Source organism: Arvicanthis niloticus, chromosome 18 (genome assembly GCF_011762505.2).
Source record: "Arvicanthis niloticus isolate mArvNil1 chromosome 18, mArvNil1.pat.X, whole genome shotgun sequence".
In the NCBI taxonomy this organism is placed as follows: Eukaryota; Metazoa; Chordata; class Mammalia; order Rodentia; family Muridae; genus Arvicanthis; species Arvicanthis niloticus.
The window spans coordinates 11,728,916-11,749,277 of record NC_047675.1 but is presented as its reverse complement, the minus strand read 5'-3'; positions in this window follow the sequence as shown (position 1 = coordinate 11,749,277).

Below are 20,362 nucleotides of genomic sequence, written 5' to 3'. Positions count from 1 at the left end.
GGGCACCACACTGATGTACACAAACCCACACAAAGACAAGACAACACACACAATCTTCTTTACAAAATGTCAGGGTCTGCAGTGATAGGTCAATCAATAAAGTGGCTATCATGTAAGCTGTCCCCAGGCATGGTACTTCACACTTGCAATTCCAGTAGTGGGGAGGAGAAGCTCCAAGACACCTCACCAGCTCCACATCCCAGTAAGATACTGTCTCTGAGAAAACAGGGTCAGGGCTGGAGAGACAACTTGCTGCTCTTTCAGAGGACCTGAGTTGAGTTGCCAGCACCTACATACTGGCTCACAATTATCTGTAACTCCTGTTCCAGGAGATTCAATGTCTTCCACCTTTGAGGACATCAGACACACACAATCCTGAGAAACTACACTTGACGTTGCACTCCGTACACTGCACACACAGGGGAAGGAGAGTGAACTTTTCAGACAGCAGGGCCAGGTTTTATATAAGCCCTACAGTGGCGCATACCTGTGATCCCAGCTTCGAGGACAGAAGCAGGAAGATCTAAGTGAGTTTGAGGTCAGCCTGGACTACATATGAGGCCCTTTCTAAAGGGGAAAAAAAGGGAAAGGGAGAGAAAGGGTTTGGCTCAGGGAACTCTGGAGCTTGTCAGCCTGCCTGCCTGCATGTGACCATGCGGCTTCTTTGCTGGTTGACTCTGAGAAAGAACACTGCTCTGTGACACAGTCTCTATCTGCAAAAGAGCAATAATGGATGATTTCAGAGCCTGATATGATGGGACATGATAGCAGACTGCAGACTTGTAATCCCTGCATCTAGGATGGAGGTAAAAAGATCTCAATATAGAGGCCAGCCTGGTCTCAAAGGCAAAGGGTTAGAGATGGCTCAGGGGTTAAGAGCCCTGGCTACTCTTCTGGGGGTTTCAAGCTCAATACCCAGCACCTACATAGCGGCTAACAACTATCTCCAACTTTAGTTCTAGGAAATTTGACACATTTTTCTGGATGCTGCAGACACCAGACAAACATGCAGACAAAACACCTACACACAAAAATAAGTTTTAATTAAAAAAAAAAAAAAAAAGCAACAAAAGGTAAGGCCCGATGGCAACTCCTGGCCTAGCACACTGGCTGGGCTGGGCTTCACCCCCCAGTACCGTATCAAGTGTGGTGGTTTATACACAAATCCCAGCATTCAGGAGGTAGAAATGGAAGGCTAAGAAATTCAAGGTGGTGGAGCATGTCTTTAATCCCAGCTCTCCAAAGGCAGAGGCAGGTGTGTCTCAGGGAGTTCAAGGCCAGCCTGGTCAACAGAGAGAGTTCCAGGATAGCCAGGGCTACACAGAGAAACTCAGTCTAGGAAAAACAAAATTAAAATAAAACAAGAAATTTGTCTACAGAGCAAGCTGCAGGGCAACCTGGGATACACGAGACTCTAAAAAAGACAAGTTCAGGGCTGGACAGATTGCACATTGCTCTTCCAGAGAACCTGAATTTGGTTCCAAGGCTCACAAATGCCTGTGGCTCCAGCTGCATCGGATGTGGCGCCCTCTTCTGGACTCTGTAGGCACCTACACATACAGGCACATATCCAACACATAACCAAAAATAAAAACAAATCTTAAAAAGAAAGAAAATCCCTACTTCTTAAGTAATTGGAAGAGTCCCTGGGTGACATCAAGGACAGAAGCATGCTGTCATATCAGGCAGTGACAGGCAGGACAGTGGATACTAATGTCTAGATCTGGCATTACTGATGTCTGAGCAATAAGGATTGAGATATCCTGCTGCGTCTTCCCGAATACACACGTACGTGTACACACACACACACACACACACACACACACACACACTACCCCTCCTTCCCAACAAGCCCCAACCCCAGCCCACCTCTGTCTCTTTGGGGTCTGGGGGCAGTCCAGGGCTGCAGGCTGACCAGCCTCCCCAGTCACCTCCGGAAGTGAGACAGCATATTCCTCCCAGGGACCAGAACGGGAAGGGCGGCCATTTGGCCAGGCTGGTTTCCTGTGGGGTTTCCCCTACAAAGAGCCCAAGGCTGCGGCCAAGGCCACTCCCACCCTCACACACACCAGAGGTCTGTCTGCCGTGGAGGGGCATTACCACGCAGGTGCCCAGGAACTGGGACACCCTGTACCAAGGTTTGTGACTCTCAGTCTCACAGGGGGACTCAAAGGGACAGAAGTCCTGGAACTGGAGGGCTTGAAGAGCAGGGCGGGGGCCTTGGGCTGTGGCATCCCGGTCGGTATTAGGACACACAGTCTACAAGCCTTCCGCATCCCTAGAGGACCCACAGTGAACCCCAAGAAGGAACCAGGGCAGAGGCCCTCCGGTCGTCCCCAACCCTGATCCCCAAATACTTTCCACTCTCGCGAAGCAGCGAGGATCGGAAAATACCAAGGGCTGCAGGCTCCGCCCAGCCCCGCCCCCGCCCCAGTCACCAGCGCTCGCTAATGGCCCAGACTCTTCCCAGGAGCTGGGCGGCTGGGTTGGGGCCAACCCGACCTGCGGCGCAGATGCCTGCCCTCCACGCCCGTCCCCACGCAGGGACCAGACAACCCGCCCGGGTTGGGGGGCAGGGCATAGACAAGTGGGTGGGCCTAGTGCCTAGCCGCGAGTGGAGGGGGCGCAGGAAGGGGTGAGGGAGGGCTGAATCACTTGGTATAAATAGGGAAAGACGACAGCCACGTCCCACCCTCGCTGCCCGCCAGCCACACAGTCCAACAACCAGATCCCTCACTCCATTTCTTAACATTCTTTTTGCGGTGCTGGGTTCCCCTCAAACCGATCAGCGTCCCCAGGATGAAGTTCATCCCAGGTCCTGGCCTGGCCTGGCCTGGGACAGGAGATAGGAACGCTGACCTCCATCACCCAATGTCTTCTGGAAGGCTTTGGCTCACTTCCCCTCAACTCTGCAAAACTTCCAGGAAGCAGCTAGGCATTGAGGCATGTCTGTTAGTCTACCTACCATTCAGGAGGCTGAGCCAGGAGGATTGCCATGTGTTCAAGACCACAGCGGGCTATGAAATGAGAATGTGTCTCAACCCCCAAAATGGATTGTGGGTAGAGAGTGCTTGACTATTTTGCAGGAAGCATGGAGTCAGTGGGTCCCATCTTAAAGCACAAACCCTTCATCACAAGCAATCCTAGCTCTTAGGAATTCAAGGTCATCCCGGACTACTTATCCATTCCAGGCCAGCATGGACTACATGACATTAGGTCATGCCTCAAATTTTTTTATTAATAGATTGATCATTATTATGATTCCCAGGCCCAAAGTTTAGGGTTCCAGAGCCCCCCAAGAATACTTGTGGTCGAATGAACCCAGCCCTGGAAGGGCACACAGGAGACAAGCGGGAGGTAGCAACAGGCACTCCAAATTTGCTCCCCTCAGCCCCTCGAGGACGGTGTGCCCATCCTGCCACCCAGCCCTGCTCTGCCCAGGGCCACAGCTCGGTAGCCACACCCAGGGTGGCGCCAGCTCTAGCTCCAGAAGCCCGGAGGCAAGGCGCCGCTTGAGTGTGACTCAGCCATGCCCGGCATGGTGCTGTCCTTCCCCACCCAAGAATTCTCACGCCCACGCCACCACCCTCAATCCTTCCCCATGACCAGCTAGGAAGACACACTTCCATGTCCACTGAGGACATTCAACAGCAGGATATGTAGAGACCTGAACACCCTACAGGGGACTAGAGGGGACAGGGAGTGCTCTGTTCCACTGCATCTCCAAATGTTCCCATTCACAGATGGAAAAACTGAGGCGGCAGCGGAGACATTCCCGATAACGTCTACACTCTCTCCATAAAGAAAAGGCCGCCTGAGCTGGAGTTGGCGGTTCATGTCCAAACCCTAGCGCTTGAGAATTGCAGGAAAGAGAATGCGGAGCTCAAGACCGATATTGGTTTCATGGCAAGTTTGAGGCTAGCCCAGACTACAAGAAACCCTGTCTCTGTCAACTAAAAAAGGGGTGGAGATGTAGCTCAAAGAGCAAAGTGTTTGCCTGGCACGCACAGGCCCAGAGTTCAATCAACAGGACCATAGAAGCCCGAGCTGGTGTGGGCCTGTGACCCCAGCACTCAGGTGCGGGGACAGGAGGATCAGAAGTTTGAGGCTAGCCTGGGTTACATCAGACTCTGACTCAGAAAGCAAAAGTGACGAGCCCGATGCTGCTATGGGAACAGGGTAGGTATGGTGCTGCATCCTGTCATCCCAGCACTCAGGAAACTGAGGCAGGAGCATTGCAGTGAGTGAGTCCCATGCCAACCTCAGCCACATCAGCTCTAAGTCGGCCTATGCTCCACTGAGACCCTCCTGATCCCACACAGACCTGTTTCAAGGAAGCACAGAAGGACAGGGCTAGCTGGGGCCTGCTGGGAACATCTGGCCTCCACTTGCAACAGGCATAGGGTGGCCCATGGCATGGGGGTGCCTCATGGGGCATCTGCCTTGGCTGCCTTTCTCCAGCAAGTAAGAATCTGCCAAGCTCAGAGGCCGGGCCAGCACAGACAGGCCCGACCCCCTGGACACGCCCTGTCACGCATATGCGCCGCGTGCCAGCCCTGGGCTGGGCCCACAGCTATTTTAAGGCCCCCTGCTAGGTCCTCAAGCAAGGCCTGTCCAGTCGAGGGGTCTTAAGGATGCTCTTGGGGACCCCCTCCCCCAGCAAGGACAGAGAGCTGTGATGCTCCTCGGGGCATGGGCCCGGTGAAGGATCCTCCCTTCCCAGCACTGTGGTGGTGTGAACACATGTGCCCAGGCTGGCCCAGGCACAGTGCGTGGGTGAGCGGCCAGGGCGAGCCCGCATCACCTAGCCTGGAAGCCTGCGCACCTGCCGGGCGTGCCGGCTTTGAGCTGGGCTGGCTGGGGCAGCCTCGGGGCCAGGGTCGTCCAGCCCCCAGACTTACCTTCTCAGGCCACCCTGCCAGAGGCGGGCAGCTGCTGCAGGCTGGGAAGGGGACAGACAGGTTCAGGGAGCCAAGGCACTTCCTAGACACTCTGATGGCCAGTGGGGCCTGGCCAGGCTGGAAGGTCACGCACAGCTGAGGGGTTCGGTGGCCTGCAAATCTAGAGGTCAGTCTGGGGCTAGCACAAGACAGCAGCAGGCCTCTCGTCAAGACCAAGGGCTGTGGCCTCGGCGCTGCACCACGCCGGGGTCAGGCCTTCGGGCCCCGCGAGTCTACCTGCTGTCGCCCGCAGCCAGATCCACTTCTTGCCTCCCGGGCCAGGCGGTCACGGCCCCCTCTCTGCTCCCCGGCCCGCGCGGGAAAGTTGTCGCCGCCCGCGCCCCGCGAGTCTCTCCCGGGTCGGACCCCAATTCCCCGCGGGGGAGGGGAGCCCGGCTGCGCGCGGGCGAGACGACGCCGGCCGCGCCCCACCCCGCCGGCCGGCCCAGATCGCCTTTAAAACCTCCGCGTCTCCTCCCCCCACGGCCGGGCAGGGGGCGGGCGCGGGGCGGGGCGGGCGCCGCCGTCATGTGCCCCCGAGGCGGCCCGCCCCACGCTTACTCGTCTGTCCCCCAACTCAGGCCCAACTTTCTCCATATCCGGAATGGGCATGGGCCTGGGTACTCTGGGGGGCGGGGGGCGGGGGTCTTGCCAAACAGGAATCTTCACTTCTACAACACCTTCTCCAGTCTAGGAAGTCCCTCCTTTTCTCTCACCCAATCCTCTCTTGCTGCTGTGGGCAAGACTTTCTGATTCTAGGCTAGGTGATCCCTGAGTCTGCGCCCTTCCCGTTTCTGGGCTTCCCAGCACCCTCCCCCACCCACCCACCAGGGACCTCTGGGAGACCCCACAGCCATGGACATATCCCTAAGAAAGAGCCCCCTCCCCCAACTCCATCCTTCCCTTTTTCTGTGCATGTCTCTCCCTCTTCATCCTTAGGCCTCCCCTCCGCCATCAGGAACACGGTGGCATTGTTCCCCTGGACGGGCCCTGCCTCAGGGCCTGGCCTGGTGCCCAGGTAGGGGGCCGGGAACAAAACCCAGCCAAGGAGGGGCAGGGTGCCCTCTGTGGCCCCGCCAACCTCCTTGGGCATGTCGGACTGCTACTTGGCCCTCTGTGGGGCAGAACAGAGGCGGGTGGACCCCAGCCCACATTGAACACCACAGCACGGGCTGGGCCTTCCCAGAACTGGGTGGTTACTGCTGTAAGGGCAGGTTTCCCAACCACTCCCAACATTTCCATATACTGCCACGGAGTCCCCATCCTGTGGGGGAGAAGGGGACGCCTCCCCTTTGAATAGGTGTACCAGGGGTGACCTGGTACATGCCAGGTAGAGCAAAGGACGGACAGGTAGCCTCTGCTCACTTCTCCGACTCAGGACACAACCGGCGAGTGGTTCAGTCCAACGCTCTCTGGAACTTTGGGGTGAGCGTGGGATGAAGCCCCACCAAGTCATCACCCCAGAGGCCCAAGTCTTGGGGACTCTGCAGCTTCCTTCCCATGTGGGGCCCAACAGGCAGGCTGGCCCAGAGTGCAGGATCTGACAGGTTGGGGCAGGAGGGGAAAGAGGCCCACCCCGTTGGGGCCCCAGGGGAGGATTTGAAGTGGCACAGAATTCTCCAACTGAGGGTAAGCCCTGGAAGATGGGAGAGCCGGCCTCATGGCCCCCTGAGCAGTTGAAATGAGGACAAAAGAGTTAGGTTCTGAGCTTGTAAGCCCAACACTCCAGAGGCTGAGGCAGGAGAATCACAGGTTGAAGGCCAGCCTGGGCTATATGGTGAGTTTGAGGACAGCCTGGGCTATATGAGCTGCCTCAAAAATGAGCGAGCAGAGCTTTAGAGGGAGGGAGGGAGAAAGGGAGGAAGGAAGGAAGACAGACAGACAGTCAGAGCACACAGGTCCAAGACCATGCATGGGGTTCCCCTGGTGTCCTGTGTACACACAGAAGTTCACTGGGGCACAGGCCAATCTCTGGGGTCCTCTCTCTGCCCCTGGGGACCTCAACACCGTTCCCTCAAACACAAATTGCCAAAGTCTCATCTGTTTTCTGAAGACAATTGTTTTTTCTTTCCATTTGGTTATGTTGAGACAGTCTCACTGTGTAGCCCAGGGTCCACTGGTTAGGATGCATGATCCTCCTGCCTCAGTTTCCCCAATACTGAGATGAATGATGTGCACCATCACATGTGCACCATTCACCAGTGAGTGAACTGGTGTGAACTGGGTCAGCCTAGCTCATGCAACTGCTCCCCAAACCAGGGACAGGCCCCCAGTACCCTTGACCCTCACTATCTGACCCCAGTATCTGCCCTAGCCCAAAGACAAGAGCCAGCAGGATCTCAGCTCACTAAACTTAGCTATTGACTTTTGATCACAGGAGAAAATGGAGAGGTCCAGGACAGAGTGAGACACACACAGGTACATACATACATACATACATGAATGTGTATACACACACGTGTACACACACACAGAGCTGGTTCTGTCATGCTCTGCCCTACAGGAAGTGGAACATCTTAGATCCCGCCAGGTTGGTGGAGTGGGGGAGAGCTGTGTCAAGGGACCCTGTCAGGTCTGAAGGTCGCCCCACAGGTCACCCGGGCACACACGCAGAGCGCCCAGGGGGCCCCATGGCAACGCCACACAGAGACATCAAACAGGGAGGCCCCACGTCACTGCGGTTAGGGAGGCTCCTCCCCACTGGCTGGCGGCTAGCTCCTCAGGCCGTCAGGCAGCCCGCCTCCTGTCGCCGTGGCGACCGACTGTGTTATGGACTGTCCCGGGCCCACCAGATCCCTGCCCCCTCGCTGGGGCACTGCCGCTCCCCCGCATCCGGGGAGGGCTCCCAGCTCTGTCATCCAGCTGCCGGTATGGGGCCTAGTGTCGGGCAGAGTGGCCTGCCATTTGCGGCTTAGAGGGGTCCCCTGGAGATGAACAGCGTTGCCAGAGTTTCTAGAGGGCTAGGTTGCCATGCGTGGTCCCTGGATAAGTAGCTACCAGGGCACTGTTGGGATGAGTGACACACGAGTGGCCCTAAGGATAGGTAGTTACCAGTTGGGGTGGGTGACACAGGAGTGGCCCCAGGATGAGTAGTTACCAGGGTGCTGTTGGGGTGAGTGACACAGGGGTGGCCCCAAGGATAGGTAGTTACCAGTTGGGGTGGGTGACATAGGAGTGACCCTAGGTTAGGTAGTTACCAGGGCGCTTTGGGATGGGTGACACATGAATGGCCCATGGGATAGGCAGTTACTAAGGCGCTGTTGGGGTAGGTGACACAGGAGTGGCCCCAGGATGTGTAGTTACCAGGGCGCTGTTGGGATGGGTGACACAGGAGAGCCCTGGTGTGGGTAGTTACCAAGGCGCTGTTGGGTTGGGTGACACAGGAGTGGTCCCAGGCCTAGCCCAGCACCAGGGCTGACGTGAAGCCCTGGCAGGGGGAAGGAGGGGCTCAAGATGTCAAATTTGGTTGTGGGCGGCTGCGAGAAGCTGGAGCGCACAGGGTTAAAGAGCGCCTTTCTCGGGGTCTCCCCTCCTCAACACCCCCTCCCTTCCGGGGGATTTCGGGCCCCAGCCCCTCTGACGTCAGTGGGGTTGCTATGGCAACCGCCCGACTTTCCCAAATAAAATTACTGCGGGCGAGCAAAGTTTCCTGGAGTCGGCTGCGGAGTAAACAATGGCAGGGGCGGGGCTCGGCGCGGGGGTCCCGAGGCCGGAGCTGGGGATCCCTGTCCCAGGCCTCTGGGAGATGGGTCCGGACTAGGGAACTGAGTGGACGCCCGGGCCGCTCCCACGCGTGCACTTCCTGTCGCCGGCTGCGGGAGGAGGTAAAACGAGCAGGCAACAACCTGAGCAGGGATAGGGAGGACCAGGCCCGCCTTACCCGCCAAAGCCATCACCCACGTACTTAAAAACTAGTGATAACCCGTTTCTCACTCCCGGGCCTCACCTAACCTGTAAAATGGGAACAGATTCCCTTCCATTGGCTGCTGCCAGGTGCAAGGAGGAACCCCAAATTTTGGCCAAAGCCAATTAAATGACTTTGGCTCCTGGTGTGCTTAGTACCCGCCTCCCAACTGGGGTTTCCAGACCACAAAGCATGTAGTTGCATTTGATTTCAAAGTACACGGTGGAATTTTTGCTTCGCTGGTCGGGAAGGGCGTGTTTGGAAGACAGGGTCTCCTGATGTAGCCCAGGCTGGAACTCAATACAGTACATAGCTTAGATTACCCTAAAACCCCTGGCAGTTATCCTTAGCCTTCCAAGTGGTGGAGTTACAGGCCCAACCACAGTATTGTTTTAGGTCAGCTTTTTTTTTTTTTATTAAGTATGTAAATGTGAATCTGGCCCAAAGATTTAATCCCAGCACTTGGGAGGCAGAAGAAGCAAGCTGATCTCTGTGAGTTCAGTTCAAGACCAGCCTGGTTTGCAGAGCGAGTTCCAGGACAGCCAGAGCTATATCATGGGTCAATTTTGAAGAAACAGCAATATCAAGAAAATATGTAACTATGTCCCGTGTAATATATTAAACAAACACAAAAAGTTATACTAAGGGCTGGAGAGATGGCTCAGTGGTTAAGAGCACTGACTCTTCTTCCAGAGGTCCTGAGTTCAATTCCCAGCAACCACATGGTGACTCACAACCATCTGTAATGGGGTCTGTTGCCCTCTTCTGAAGAGACCAATGGTGACTACATAAAATTAAAAAATAAAAAGCTTTTTTAAAAAAGTTATACTAAGCTGGGCGGTGGTGGTGCACGCCTTTAATCCCAGCACTTGGGAGGCAGAGGCAGGTGGATTTCTGAGTTCGAGGCCATCCTGGTCTACAGAGTGAGTTCCAGGACAGCCAGGGCTACACAGAGAAACCCTGTCTCAAAAACCAAATAAAATAAATAAATAAATAAATAAATAAATAAATAAATAAAAATAAAAAAGTTATACTAAACCAACTCAGTCTGTATCTTAAATTCAAATCTAACTGGAAGAGCTTTTGTGTTGTTTTAATTAATGCAGTTTTTGAGACAGGGTCTCACTATGCAAACCTGGCTATCCTGGAACTCACTCTGTAGACCAGGCTAGCCTTGAACTTCAGAGATCCATTCGCCTCTGCCTCCTAAGTGCTGACATTAAAGGTGTGTGCCATCATGCCCAGCATGAATTTTTATTTACTTAATTCATTTAATTTATTTAGGTTTTTCGAAACTGGGTTTCTGTGTGTAGCCCCCGTAGTAGAACTCACTCTGTAGACTAGGCTGGCCCAGAACTCACAAAGATCCTCCTTCCTCTGCCTTCTGAGTGGTGGGATCAAGAGAGTGTGCCACCACCACCTGGTTCAGCATTAATTAAAAAAAAAATTTTTTTTTATTGCCAGGTGGTGATGGCATACACCTTTAATCCCCAGCACTCAAGAAGCAGAGGCAGGAGACTTTTTGTGAGTTCAAGGCCAGCCTGGTCTATAGAGCAAGTTTTAGGACAACCAGAACTACATAGAGAGACTCTGTTTCAAAAAAACTATAGGTAGATAGATATAGATATATAGTGCATGTATATGTGTATGAGTGTGTGTGAGTGTATGTGAGTGTGTGTGAGTGTATGAGTGTGTTTGTGTGTGAGTGTGTCTATGTGTGTTTGTATGTATGAGTGTGTGTGTATGAGTGTGTGTGTGTGTGTGTGTATGTGTGTGTGTGTGCAGGGGCAAGTGGAGGCTAGAAGAGCCTCTGCCTCTCTAGCGCTGAAGTTGACAGCTGGCTGTGCCATCACAGGCAGGTGCTTAGATGCTTGGGTCCCTGGCACCCAACAACCTGCAGCTTCCCACTCCTCCCAGATCCCTCTGCCCTTCCTTCTCAAAAAAATTGTGGAATCTAGTCCTGATTCTCTTCTCCCTTCTCTCTTCTCTCTTCTCTCTTCTCTCTTCTCTTCTCTTCTCTCTCTCTCTTCTCTCTTCTCTCTCTCTCTCTCTCTCTCTCTCACACACACACACACACACACACACATTCCTCAGCCACACACCTCTTAATCTTAATAATAATAATAATTATTATTATTATTAATTAATAAGGGCATTCGCCTTTCACACCTCTGCCCTGGCAGCTACCAGAGTTTTGTTATAATACTGATTTTTGAGTGTTGTGGGCTTGTTTTGAGACAGGATCTCATGTACCCCAGGCTGGCCTCAGACAGGGAGAATCTTGAACTTCTGACCCTCTGCCTCCATCCACCGTCTGTATGTACAGGCTCAGCATATACCAAGCAAGCCCTCTGCCAACTGAGCCATGTCCCAGCCCTGCCTCGGCTTCCCAGATTCTGAGGTTACAGGCGGGCACCACCATGCACTAACTAAACATTACTTTTTATTTCAAGTGGAAGTTGAGACAAGATTTTGCTGTGTAGTCTAGACTTGATGCAACTCACTAGACAGCTAAGGCTGACCTTAAACATGAAGCAATCCTCCTGCCTCTGCCTCTCAGAGTGACAGGTTTGCAGGCATGCAACATCATGATGTAGCTGAATATTTTTTCATTTCTTTCTTTTTTTTAAGAGTTTTGGTTTTTTTTGTTGTTGTTGTTTTGTTTTGTTTTTAAGTATATGTGGTGCTGGAGAGATGGTTCTGGGTTAAGAGCACACCTGCCTGTAATTCTAGTTCCTGGGGATTGAGATATTCTCTTTTGACTTCCAAACAGGGTGTACATACATACATACATACATACATACATACATACATACATGCAGGCAAAACACTCATACATATAAAATAAATAAATCTAAAATTTAGAGATTAACATTATGAGTGTATGTGGGTGGGAATGTGTGCACAAGAATGCAGTTTCCTCAAAGGCCAGAAGGGGGCATCACATCTCTTGGAAGTGGAGCTACAAGCAGTTGTGAGCCACCAGTCATAAGTGTTCTCAGATCCCCTGTAAGAGTAACAAATGCTCCTAACTACTGAGCCATCTCTTCTCAGGCAGTGGTCATATCCCTACAGAAGGTCAGGTGAGCATATAATAGTGCTGGGAGCCTCAAGTAAGAGGATTGGCACTGGTTCTTAGAGATCTCTCTCTCTCTCTCTCTCTCTCTCTCTCTCTCTCTCTGTCTGTCTGTCTGTCTGTCTCCTCGGGGAAGGTGGCAGCATAGGAAGTGTTTAACTGTCTGTGTCCAGAGCTAAACGCAGTACCCAGTTCCAGTGTGGACTTGGCTTTCATGCCCCCACACGAGAAGATTCCAGACATAACAGTTCTCAGATCACCTACCTGGGATTCTGTCCTGCATCCTCAGGAGATGCCAGTGCTTTAAGGCTATCTCTCATTTCAAACCAGGAAGGTTCAGGCCCATCACAGGTATGTAGTAAACAATACATTAGCTCCTGAGCCAAACAGAATGGCTCAGGTGTGTAATCCCAAATCCGGTGGAGGCAGGAGGATCAGGAATTAGAAGTTATCCTTGGCTACATAGCGAGTTCCAGGTTAGCCTGTAATACAAGAAATCCTGTCTAATCAAGCAACCTCCACTCCCCTTCCCTCTTCAAAAATAAAACCAAGAACAATGTTCTTGTTAATGACAGATGTCAAACACCAGCCTAGAACCTGGAAGTTTAGCAAAAACAGAAACACTTCTGTGGCCGACTTTGGACTGCCATCCCTACCCAAGCAGGCTGCTTCTAGGAGAGCTGCTTAGACTGTTGAGGTCCAGTTCTCATCGGCCTTTCTATGGGCATACGGAGGTGAGTCTAATTTGAGAACTCGATTGTTCTCACACCGGAACCAGAACACAGAAGTCTCCCTTAACCTTCTGCACACATCGGGACTGCAGGCCCGATCTGAACCCCGACGTGGGGAAAATCACCAGGGGAGCACCCCTGCCTAGATCCTGTCGTGGCTAGAGGCTCGAACCCCGGCCGAGGGATGCTGGCGGCGCCGTTGCCGGGCAACACGCTGTTTGTTGGCGCGGGGGCGGGGCAGGCGGTGACTCATCGCGGCGTGACGCGGACGGACGGGCGCCGGTCGGGCTGGCCGGCAGCCCAGGGCTGGCGGCGACGAGAGGACTGCGGCGGGGGCGCAGCCGGGCAGGCCTGGGCTTTGGCTGTTGCCTCAGTTTACCTTTTATATGAGTAAAATGGAGACCTCGTTTTAGGAGTAACCTGCTCTGGTGCCTCCACAGACCGCTTTGAGTCTATTGCCTGCAGAGTTCTGCAGCCTCAGTTTCCCCACTTATTAAAGGAGGCAGGAAGAGGCTACCTCCGGACCGGTTTGAGAATTCTATGTATCAAAAGTGAGTCAAAGGCTAGCACACCCCAAGAGCCCAACCCATTGCCACAAGGAGGGGCAGGGTGTAGGTGCTGTCTATGGTTGTACCCGGCAACACAAGGCAGTCAGAGCCACGCGGGCACTCCCAGAAGTGAGTGTGGGTCATAGGCTGGAGTAGTTGCCATGGAAGTGACTGTAAAGGACACTTGTGGAAGCTGGAGCCTGCAGCACCTGCTGCGGGTGGCGTCCGGAGGGGGCCTGGGCGTGAGTCATTGCCCAGCAATGAGGCTGAGTCATAGGGCGGGGTCCCCCGGCACCTCCCCCCATCAGCCGCTCCTACAAAGGACCTTTGAGAAGAGCTCCTCATCCCCACCCAACCCCAAGGCCCTCTCTGGTCTTAGTTGTGGGACTAAGACACTGTGGGCTGCCCCCAGGAGCCTGGCCTGGGCCTGGGTATCTGCCGTATATATGAAAAGTCACCATCGGTGGCCTGGCACCCACAGGGAGGGGGCTTCCTGGCCCCTGCGTCACTGCCAGGACAGCAGGGGATCATTTTCTCAGGGCCCAAGCACACAACTGGCTAATTGAGTCAGGCTGTCTAAGGCCCGAAGAGAAGGTCCCCCCCCCCCCTCCAGTTTTCCAGGACCACTCACTCCAGCCTGAGAAGGGCCTTCTCTCCCAGGGGTGATACAGATAAGTATACCAGGCCTGGGAACACCCAGAGGCCTCCACATGGGTGCAAGATTTAAGAAGGGGCCAAGCATGGGACACATACCTCTAGTCCTAGTACTCAGGCAGGTGGCTCCCACTTTGTTCAAAGCCAGCCTGATCTACATATTGAATGCCAACCCGCCAAGGATGCAGAATAAGATTCCCATGGGGTGCCTGGAGAGAGCTCGTTAGCCTCTCTTCTTTCAGAGGACCCAGGTTCAATTCCCAGCACCCACATGGCTGCTCACCACCATCCATAACTCCAGCTCCAGAGACTGAATCATTCTCTTAGACATGCACACAGGCAAAGCACCCACACATAATAAATAAAGAAATGAATACAGAAAATTTAAAAAGAGGTTTAATAAAACATTTTTTAAAAGTTGATCATGGTGGGGGTTTTTTGTTTTGTTAAGGTCTGTGCATACTAACTCAAATTTATAATCCACTTGGGAGGCAGAGTCAGGTGCATCTCTGTGAGTTCAAGGCCAGCCTAATCTAATAAAGAGAAAGTTCCAGGACAGCCAAGGCTGGCTACATGGACAGAAAGGGGATGGCAGAGTGTTTATTTTATGTGTATTGGAACTTTTCTGCATGAGTTGAACGCAGGACCTCTGGAAGGACAGCACCTGCTCTTAATTGCTGAGTCATGTCTCCAGCCCCAACTGGGTCTGGTGGCAACAAAACTGGTTTAAACAAAAGCTATATGGAAGTAAAATTCATGATGCTCTAGGCCTTTAATGCCAGCGCTTGAGAGGCAGAAGCAAGCCGATCTCTAACTTTGAGGCTAGCCTGGTCTACATACCCAGCTCTAGGCCAGTCAGAGCTACACAGCATACCTACCTTTAAAAAGGAAGAAAGGGCCGGGCGGTGATGGCGTGGTGGCCCACGCCTTTAATCCCAGCACTTGGGAGGCAGAGGCAGGCAGATTTCTGAGTTTGAGCCAGCCTGGTCTACAGAGTGAGTTCCAGGACAGCCAGGGATACACAGAGAAACTCTGTCTTGAAAACAAACAAACAAACAAAAAAACAAAAAAAAAATAAAAAAAAGGAAGAAAGAGAAAGGTTGCTCATCACCACTATATTCCCAGTACCACATGGTAGGAAGAGAGAACTAGTTCCCAAAAGTTCCCTCTGACCTCCACTTGTGTTCCTTGACATGCTGGCTGTACCCCCCCAATAAATAAATATTTAAAAACAGGTCACACAGCACTAAGTTGATAATTAGTGTGTTGAGATGTACTAGGACATAGATGTGGGCAGAACATCCCCGCCTTGTGTTCTTTTACTTTACTGGTTTATTTGGTTGCTGGTGAGGCCTCAGCTTACAAACTGTTCTTACAGAGGGCTGAGCTCTGCCTGGCACTGAGGACCCTCAGCTCATGGTAGCCTATAGCTCCGGCCCCAAGGGCGCTGATAGCCTCTTCTGGCCTCCATGGGCACTGTGTTCATGTGTGCATACCTCCCGTGTACATACAGCGTGTTTGTACATACAGAAATCTTTGCTGAAGTGGTGGCACACGCCTTTAAACACTGGTACCTGGGAGGCAGAGGCAGGTGGATCTCTGTGAGTTCAAAGCCAGCCTGGTCTAAGTAGGGCGTTCTAGGACAGTTAAAGCAACACAAAGAAAATCCTGTCTGGGGAAAAAAAAAAAAGAAAAAAGAAAAAAAGAAAAGACAAGAGGAAACTTTTGAGACAAGCTCTAACCAAGTTTCCCAGGCTGGCCTGAAACTCACTTTTTAACTTTTTAGTTCAGATTGACTTTGAACTCTGAAGTCTTCTGCCTCAGCCTCCCTGGCAGCTGGGATTCTGGACATGCACTAATGTCTGGCTTAGTGTCCACATTTTTCTGTGGAAAGCGAAATGGAGCAGTTCTTAGGCAGGAGGCGCTGACATGAAAGGGTGTAGCCACAGTAAATCCCTGGATTCCATCCCTGCCCCCACGGAAGGAAGGGAGGGAGGGAGAGAAATCCCCAAGGAAGCCAGTCCTGAAGTTTCCAGTGAGGACAGGATGTGAAGCAGCACCAAGGAGCCACAGGACTATGGATGGGACCCTAAGGCTTGGCTTGCTAGCCCTGTTGCCACTAGACATGTGATCACCAATTGCTTGAAATTCTGATAAACGGCTGGACATTTTAGGGGTTCAGGAAGGAGGATCAGGAGTCAGAGGTAAACCTGGCTCCCATAGTAAAATACTTTCTCAAGAACTAAACAGATCACCCTTAGGTGGTGGCGAATGCCTTTGATCCCAGCACTGAGGAGGCAGAGGCAGGTGGATCTCTGAGTTCAAGGCCAGCCTGGTCTACGGAGCTAGTGCCAGGACAGCCAAGGCTACACAGAGAAACTCTGTCTTGAAAAACAAAACAAACAAAAACAACCCTGACAAAAGGAAAATAACTTTAGTGCTATAGAAAGTATAAATTTCAGTGTATATTACATGGTGTCTCAATGCACCTGTCTAAAAAGTAACAGCTGGGCTGAGGAGAGAGGGTAAGGTCATTCCCCTGATGATGTGCATTATCCCCAAGACCTAGAAGATGGGAGGAGACCTCTGAAAGCTGTCCTCTGACCTCTGCAAGCCCACACTCTCTCAACGGCCCAGTGCCCACAGCCCATTCTTGGCTGTTCAGTCCTCCAGTCTCTTTCCCACACTTCCTTGTGTCCCCCAGAGCTCTCAGAGCAGCAAACTTCACAAAACTGTCTGCTGCATGCCTGCGTCTGTCCCAGGGATGCGGGCAGGTTTCACATTTGTTCTGTCCCGGGTGACTATGGATCCTGAGGGTTCAGCAATTGCTCTTAAGGACACAGCAGGACCAGAGTCCTTGCCCTGAAGGGTTGGGGCTCCTGCTCAATGGTAGGCTTGCCTAGCAAGCATGAGGCCAAGGTTCAATCCCTGGTCAGGAAAAACAAAACAAAAGCAAACCCTTGACTTGGAGGAGATGATACATGGTTACAGCAGACAAGAGGCAGCTGAGACAGAGTTCAAGGGCAGCCTGGGCTACTCCAGACAGCAGGTTGGAAGTTGAAAAGGATGAAGGGGGAAAGAAGGAAAAAGAGAAGACGGTGAGAAAGGAGAGGAGTCTAGAGAGAGAGGAGAGAGCTCTGCCATAAAGGACCAACACAAGGACCCATATAAAAAGGAGACTTGGGCCTGTGAGAAATGACTCAGTAGGTAAAAGGCACTGGCATCACTCCTGGTGTCCCGAGTTCCATCTTCAAGAGGGGAAGGAGGGACACAACTTTTGCAAGGTGTCCTCTGAATACATACACATGTAAGAAAAGATTTTAAAGAGCCTCACCATGTAACCTTGGCTTGCTCAGAACTTGCTATGTGACCAGGATGATTTCAAACTTAAGAGATTCACCTGTCTCTGTCTCCAGAGTGCTGGAACTAAAGGAAATTATAGAAAAGAAACAATCATAGCAGCTGCGTTAGCGGCACGGTGCATGGATGTGATGGCAACTTGGGGAAGTGGAGACAAAAGGACATCTGGGGCTCCCCGAAAGCTAGCCAAACCTAAGAGGAACCCCAGGTCTCACTGTGGTCAAAAGCTTAGGGGTAGATGTAGCGGTGTGGGCCTTCGGTCCAGCTCTACGGGCATACAGACCCCTGGCGGAAGGAACAGCTTATGCCAAGGTCGTGTTCAGCTTAAGGCCTGACAGCAGGACAGAGAGAAATGGGGGCAATGGAGAAAGTTAGGGCCGGCAGGGTCCGGGTGAACAGTACATGGCCTCGTGCAAGTAAGTCCTTCAGTTCTGAGGAGCAGCTTTAAGTGGTCCTAGCGCCCTCTGGTGGCTACGAGAAACAGCCGGAGAGGGCAAGAACAGGCAGGTAGCAAATGATCTTTGTCCACGAGAAATGATACGAGGGACATGGTGAAGGCTCTGGAAGGAAGCAGGATTCGAGATGTATACACAGGAAACAGAAAACCGAACCTGAAAATTCGCTGCACCTTTCTAAAGGTTTTGGTCTCTGCAGCTGGGCGCATGGTGCTGCCGTAACTGCAGACAGCGCAGGTGGCAGAATCTGGCTCAAGAATCCATGGTCAGCATCCTTCTAGCCCTACGTGTCGCTGCCCGAGCCCCACAGGGGTGCAGAGAAAGCAGCCCCTTACTTTCCGGATGTTTTCTAAGTGTGCGAGCCGCATGCTTTTGAGCACCCGTGAGCGACGCCCAGAGCTGCCGACTCAGGGACTCTGGGATGCTGAAACCAGGGCGGTCACATTTGGGTCCCCAAGGAGACCCAAAGGCTGGGAAGCTCGGAGAACATAATCGGGAAGAACCGGAGACTTCGGGAGAGCGACGCAGGCACGGGCTTGCCTGCGGTTCCCTTTCTGTCCTGAGCTCCTGAGGGGATGATACCGGAATGTAGACTGGTCACCTGGCTAGCAGTCAGAAATTCTCTCTCCGGACATTAACCAGTTCCGGAATGCATAGGCGCCTGTCTAGGTCCAGTGAATACACTACAGGAAGAGAAAGCAGAGGTTCCGGGAGAGGTCTTAGAGTGAGCCTGGAGCAGATGTTACTTCTCGGGGTGAGGTGGGGTTATTTCGGAAGAGCCTTTTCATCATTTTAGCGCTGGAGGGTAGGGGGACTTCCCAGATTGGGCGGGAGGTCGAGGCAGAGTCCTCATTTGCGGTGGGAAAGCTCACTGAAGGGCAGCCTGACCCAAAAACAGAGCGCTGGAGTCTGCTGCCCCCTACAGGACGCTAAGCAGGCAGGAAACCCCAACCGGGAAAAGGACAGAAAAACACAGAATCCTTGCCTGCTGTCACTGTATCGCCTAGGGCAAGAGGCTTGCCTCTCTGCGACCCAGCGGTCCACCTGTGAACAGGACAATATCCCCTTCAGTGACTTTGCTGGTTTGACACTGACATGTCAGTCTTTGTAGATCTGAGGGAAAATCCAAAATGATGTTGAGAAACCTGTCCCAGAGTTGTCTCTCCAAATTGAGAGATACGTTGTGAGTAAACGGGAGAGGAAGGAACAGGCGCTATGTATCCCAAAGCCACACTCCCAGGTTGAGCATGGCAGCAATGCCCAGAATCCCAGCACTTGGGAAGTGGAGGTGGCAGATCAGAGGTTCAAGTTCAGTCTTGACTTCGTGGAGTGGGGCGTAGGAAAGACACACAGAGGCATTAACATTGATTGCTATTACATGTTTTATTTTAAAATTTATTCATTTATTTCATGTATGATTGCCCTGCTGCATGTACACCTGCATGCCAGAAGAGAGCATCAGATCCCATTACAGATGGTTGTGAGCCACCATGTGGTTGCTGGGGTTTGAACTCCGGACCTCTGAAAGAGCAGTTAGTGATCTTAACCACGGAGCCATCTCTCCAGCCCCAGTGTTTTGTTTTTATTGTTTATTTTGATTTTGTCTGGACAGGGTTTCTCTGTAGACCTGTCTGGCCTCAAAACTCAGGGATCTGCCTGCCTCCCCAGTGCGGAGACTAAAGGTGAGCAGCACCAGCCAGCCAGCCAGCTGGTTTTTGTTTTTTATTTTCTTTGAGACAGAGTTTCATGTAGCTCAGACTCAATGTAGCCAAGGATGACCTGGGTCTGATCCTCTTACCTCCATTTCCAAATTGCTGCACCACCATGCTTTTATGCTGTGCTAGGATGGAACCCAGCACAGATGGGCTTCTGCGTGCTGGTTAAACGCTCGCTCCACCAACTCGAGCCACATCCTCAACCCACAAATTACAATGCATTCCCATTTATTTCCTTGCATTCGCTTTACTCTCCACCCCAGGGGATTTTCCTGGGCCAGTTGAGACTTGTGTAAGTAGGCAGATGTCTGGAAGCTTATCAAGGAGAAACTGAGGCAGGAATGCAGTAGGGAGTTAAACGAAGGCAGGCAATGGCCTAGACCCCCAGTGCTGCGGCCCCACAAAGGTAAAGGCCTGGTTTGAGGAGAACTAAAGTCTTCAGCCCCGGGACTGGGGTACATGCACCGCGGTACATGCAGTGGAATTTGTTGGCTCAGCCCCAGGCTGGTTTGACCTTTTCCTCTAAGCTGAAGCTGTGCAGGACTAGGTATGTTTGGGAGCACTCGGGGGTCTGTGTGAAGATTCGGAGGGGCTCAGCCAGCGCTCTCTTCCTGTGTGGTGCTCCGGGTAGCTGCCACTTTGGGGTTCTGCATATGCATCTCTGCCAGATCTGGAGTCCTCTTACCCCTGTATGTGCCCCATCCCAGGAGGAGCTTGCACAAGACAGTGTGTGTGTGTGTGTGTGTGTGTGTGTGTGTGTGTTTGCCCCAACCTCCCAGAAGCAAGTGTTAGGTGCCTGTCTACGATGTGATGTGATCCTGCTTCTCCACAGTAACCATGAAAGGCTGAGGTGTGTGGTTGTGTACCCATTCGTTATGAGTGCCGGAGAGTGTGTCTGGTGGTCCCTGTGGACATGCTCTGTTTGGTTTTTTGTTTTGAGACAGCACCTACAGCTCAGGTTTGTCTCAAACTCACTCTG